Genomic DNA, 6,000 nt, shown 5'->3' with positions numbered 1-6,000 from the left:
GGCAGAGGCTGTGTTTCTTGTTGACAAAAAATGTGGAAGACATCATGACATATGCAAACTGGAAGTTTTGTGGCATTGTGGAGTGTCTCCAAACAGCTACCCAAAGGCAATTGATGATCTCTACATTTAAACTAATTTTTCACATTGACATGATAGCATATGTCTTGGTGTTCTGATTCAGTTGATTCCTCATATTGCAGTCATGTACGTGATCAATGTTTTATGCAGACCATCCCCAGAATGTGTTGTTCCCACCAAGACTCTCTCTCCATCTCAAACAAGTGGCATGAGTCAATGATTATGTGGTAATCAACAGCATACCAGTTGACATATAGGATGGAATGGATACTGTCGATATGGGACAATATACGATGCTTGCTGTTTATGAAGTTCAAGTGCAATTACAGTTCAGAAATTATGATATGTTCACAACAGTCCTATAAAATGGTTGTTGGCTGCTGAAAATGCATACAAAGAAACAGTGACATCTTACGAGGAATTAAACACCATGATCAGTAGCCAGAGGAGATGTAACAGTCTTATCACAGCACATCACCATTCCTGGTAACCTTTCTCTTCCATGCAGAAGTCAAGATCCGATGTTAGGTTGTATTGCTCATGTGCAGGATAAGATTGTCATTTTGCCTTGACGCCACATCTCTAGAATGTGTATCTTTCTGCTATTTAGGTGTGTGTGTGTAGCCTCAACCTACTCTCCTCGTCCACAATTTCATTGATTTTGCTCAGTACTCATTTCATGTTATTTTACTCTAATTCTATGTATTCCTTCTCAGTCAGTTCCCACAATTTTATTAAGTTTTCGCAATTTTATATATTTCATTGTATTTCCCTCTATGTTTAGATATTTCACATCAATTTTTGTGATTATATTTCATTTTCCTCGATTTTACTGATTTTATGACATTCTTCATATTTTTTCCACAGTTTTCCATATGTATATTGTCATATCGCTGACATACCCATGTGCTGTTTGATTTTCTATGTGAATATTTGTGCATCTTATACATCAACCTACTAAAAAATCATGACTTGCCCTCTCCCTGATAATCCACATACATGCCTTTTGGATAGGACGAACATGAAAAGTATTGTAAGAGTTGCTTTGTACCTATAAGAAACTGAAGACTCTATTTATGCGCAAGATGCAGCAATGGAATGGAGTAGGTTGCATAAATCTTCGTTCATGTAGAGGAGAGTACCGAAACAGGTTATCCGTCGATGGACCTGTTTCATCACAGACGAATTGGAAGTTCTCTGATGGCTGTGGTATGGAGACGTTTGCTGTTAATGATTGCAGGTAACTAGTGCTCTAAATCAGACACAGAACATGGAATTGTATACGAGTCGAACGCAGGTTATACCACACAACTGATTCAGCCTGAGAGAATAATGGAAAAAGTGGTTAAATGCATGATAAACGGCCTGCAGCAACATCTCCCTCTCTCTAGAATGCATCATCAATCTACCATTAACTCAGACCTCGTTACAGCCCCATCTCAATCAATCACTCCATCCACTTTTTATCTTCCTTTAATGCAGGTGCAAGTTATTTTGGAGGCAGATGTTTCTCTTTCCTAGGAAAGCATCAACGACAGCAGTCAACTTGCATTTATCACTATTATGTCAACAGACTATCGTAGAATGGTGTTCAAAAAAGCCATACAGCAACTGTGAGGTATTTGTTATATGGCACTGCAAGGTTGTGACTGGTGGATAGCACAGAGAAGCTCATTGTAAATACTGTTTAGGTGTTTAAAACACCTAAACTGTCATGCACAGGATCAAACATGCAGTCCATTCTGTAGTGGTATATCGCAGTCCCACAACTGGTAATTCGACGGTCTTTAGCTAAGGACACTTTATAAAAATCTATAAGATGGTTGCCAGTAACTTTGTGGTCATACATGGGCTTGTGATCCAACATATGTAAATTTATTACTCTATATGTAGCGGTCATCCATGTTTAAACATTCTATTCCAGCCTTGTTATTGCTGCCAACGAAAAACGACTGTTTTCCCGGTTCCCAGCGGTTCCAAGTCATTTTTCTCATGTTCTTCTTACTGCCACATACTCGTACCCACGGACAAGAATTTTCCTGGAGCAAATAGAATAATGCAAGCATTCCCTCAAAAATGGTTCAAATGGCTCTGAGCACTATTGGACTTAACAGCTGAGATCATCAGTCCCCTAGAACTTAGAATTACTTAAACCTAACTAACCTAAGGCCATCACACACATCCATGCACAAGGCAGGATTCGAACCTGTGACCGTAGCGGTCACACAGTTCCAGACTGAAGCACCCAGAACCGCTCGGCCACTTCGGCCGGCTCAAGCATTCCCTCAATTTCCTCCGTATTTTGGCATATTTTCCCTCAATTTATACGTATTTCTTATCATCTTTCATGATTTTATCGATTTTATGTTACTTCTGCACTTGTAATTATGACATCACTTTTCACCATATATTCTAATATTTCTTGTAAATGTAGTACAGTTACCAACATGTAGCACAAATGCACTATTTTTCTGGCCAGGCAGCATAGTATAGCATTTTACTCGGATGCTTCCAGTCACCTCCAATCACATACTCTACAGTTTCAGTGTGTTTACTCAGTTTTGTGTACGTGTCTGTGCATGTGTCATGGATGGCTCCCAAGACTCAGAGTAGACCTGAGTTAGTGTTCAGGTGTGGATATGCCACGTGATATATCCAGAGCGATGTTCTGATGTCGATCCACAATACGCCACGTCCGGGATAAGATTTGAAGGTGGATCGGCTATGCATTATGTCCAGAGATGTGTTCTATGTCCGAAGGTGGATCCACCAGCAGGTGGACTGTGTTGTGGGAGCCATTTGTAACACATGCACAGGCACATACATACAGGAAGCAGAGTAAATACACTGCAACTGTAGAATATGTGGCTGGAGGTGACTGAATGCATTTCAATTAAGTCTTAGGATCTTTTACTAGATTGATGTATGAGAAGTTCAAATATTCTTGTAGAAAATCAAATAGCACATGAGTATGTCAGCAGTATGATCATACACATAAGGAAAACTATGGAAAAATATTAAAAAGTCATAAAATTGGTAAAATTCGAGGAAAATCTAGCGTAACCATGAAAAATGATGTGAAATACATAAAAATTGTGGAAAATATGATGAAACATATAAAATTGTGAAAACATAGTAAAATTATGGGAACTGAATGAGAACACATAAAAATAGAGAAAAATATCATGAAATGAGTACTGAGCAAAATCAATGAAATTGTGTGTTCTGGAGGAGGAGAGTAGACTGATGCTATATACACACATCTTAATAGTGGAAGGAAGGGACATTCTAGAGATGTGGCATCAAAGTGAAACTGCAATATTATCACTCACATGAGCAATACAACCAAACACCGGACCATGAATTCTTTGTGGTGGGGTGGTGGTGCGCTGTGATAAAACTTTTACATCTCCTCTGGCTACTGGGCGTGGTTTATTTCCTTGTAAGATGTCACTGTTTCTTCGTATGCATTTCCAGCTGCCAATGATTATTTTATAGGGCTGTTGTGAATATATCATAATTTCTGAACTGTAATTGGGCTTGAACTTTGTAAAAATCAAGCATCGTACACCCGTGGAAACCTACATAGTGTTCGTGTTACAGAGAACCAGTGTTTCCTTTGGTGTAAAAGGTAGTGGTTTTATCACTTTACAGTTTGTCACCATAGTTTATTGTAGGGAAACTTGCAAGAAGAATGAATGTCATGCACTGGAAATATATTTCTTACATTGGAATACTGACAGCATTGTATTCCATGTGACTAACAGGTCTGAAATCACTGGCTTTACCATTGTAGCGTGTTTAAGTGCAGGGCCATGTAGCCTTAGGAGTGCATGTGTTTATGTTCTACGATCATTTCTCCCTTACCAGTACTTTCTTGGTACTGACTCCAGACACTAGAACAACACTTTAGAATTGACAGTACAGCCATGTGGGATTAGCCAAGCGGTCTAAGGTGCTGCAGTCATGGACTGTGAGGCTGGTCCTGGCAGAGGTTCGAGTCCTCCCTCGGGCATGGGTGTGTGTCTTTGTCCTTAGGATAATTTAGGTTAAGTAGTGTGTAATCTTAGGGACTGATGACCTTAGCAGTTAAGTCCCATAATGTTTCACACACATTTGAACGTTTGACAGTGCATCTGATCTACATAAAATGCTTCATACTCTGTCCATCTGGAGCTCCATCATGCATAAAAGCACACGCTTATTCTTAAACGTCTGTTAAATTGTCACAACACTCTCATATCTACCATACACTGATAAGGGGTGCTAACCTCCTCGAATGTGAGCATCTGGGAAGATCTTGTGCACTTGGATGGGTGCCATCAATAAGATTGTTGTGGAACAGTCTTCACTGAACAGCAGCTATGGACTCAGCTCACTCTGTTCCTTCACAAGAGAAGGAATGTAGTCTACTACTTCTGGTCAGCTGCAAATTAAATCGGTGACCATGTTGCAGGGAGGGTTGGTCAAAGACAATTTATCCTAAGAATGCGAGAATGCTCTATGACTCCTGTCCCCATAGGAAAAGATGGACAATATAATTGTAAATTACGCACCGTGATGGAGGTGATCTGTCATGTCATTGGCCAGCATTGAAATTACGGAAAAGCTGGAAAAGTTGTTAAAATTGATCGCACTATCGCCTGAGGTGCTTATTGCACTATATTGTCCCATATCGACAATGTGTTTTCCATCCCATCTGTCCATTGGTACTCTGTTGATTACCACATAATGACTGGCTGATGCCACTTTTTTGAGATGGAGGGAGAGTCTTGGTGGGAACAACATCTTCTGGATATTATCTGCATGAAATACTAATTACATACATGACTGCAAAATGAAGAATGAACAGAATCACAACACAAAGACATACCTTAAGCGGGGTTGACTTTATGACTGCTGGGGTGACATTGTGACATGTGAACTTTATTGAGGAGTTTAAATATTGCACCATTTCTGTGCTTGCCAAGGGCTACGAGTGATTCCTTCAGATGCCTAGCAAGTGCTGCTATCTGTTGGTCATCACTTGCACTTCTACACGAACTGTCATGGCTTCAACAGTGGTTTATTTGAAACATGTGTTTTTCTTCCCAGGAAACCTGCTAACTTTGTATTGCACAATGTTCAACTCACTTGCTTGTGTTTCTACAGGTAATTATATTAATAACCATGTTTGTTGGTAATCATTTAATGTTTAAAGAACGTAAATATATTCTTTTGGTGTAAAGTTATACAGACATAACCAAAATTTCAAAGGTTGATGGGGTGTTTTTTTTCTAACATTTTATGTTTTTCCCAGTTTATTGTCCATTGAGCCAACTATATTAACAGTCCAGCATGCTGAGGAAATGTGTAAGAAGGATTGGGAGTCGTTCTTACCACAATTATACTGAGGAAACCCTGGCAGAAGCTGTCAAACAATTTTTGGAGAAACAGCTATCACTGAGAGAAGCTTCCTGCAGGTCAGTAACTTACTCATAAACGGAATTACTATGGAAAGATGTTATTACAATGCATAATATTAATTTATCTGTTCTTCTCACGTACAACATTCGTAAGAACACACTGTGGCTGAAAACAAAAGAGACCCGAAATGTTCCAGTTGCAACAGCAGTACCAGTGAGAGCACCAGGTGGTCAGCGAGTTTTTACAGACAATGAGGAAATGGAATTTGCAGTACATGTGGTTGCCATGTCTACATATGGATTTCCAATTACCTGTTTTGCTCTTCGGTTCATTGCTAAGAGCTATCTGGATAGGACAGGGTGAAAAGTACCTGCTTTTGGAAATAATTTTCCTGGCAGAGATTGGGCCGAATCTTTTATGAAATGTTACAAAGGTTTCATTTCATTAAGAACTGCCAAAAATATTACCTATTCAAGGGCTGCAACTGATGAAAATATAATTAATGATTTCTTTTCA

This window comes from Schistocerca piceifrons, chromosome 3 (assembly GCF_021461385.2).
Source record: "Schistocerca piceifrons isolate TAMUIC-IGC-003096 chromosome 3, iqSchPice1.1, whole genome shotgun sequence".
In the NCBI taxonomy this organism is placed as follows: domain Eukaryota; kingdom Metazoa; phylum Arthropoda; class Insecta; order Orthoptera; family Acrididae; genus Schistocerca; species Schistocerca piceifrons.
This window is presented reverse-complemented; position numbering follows the sequence as displayed.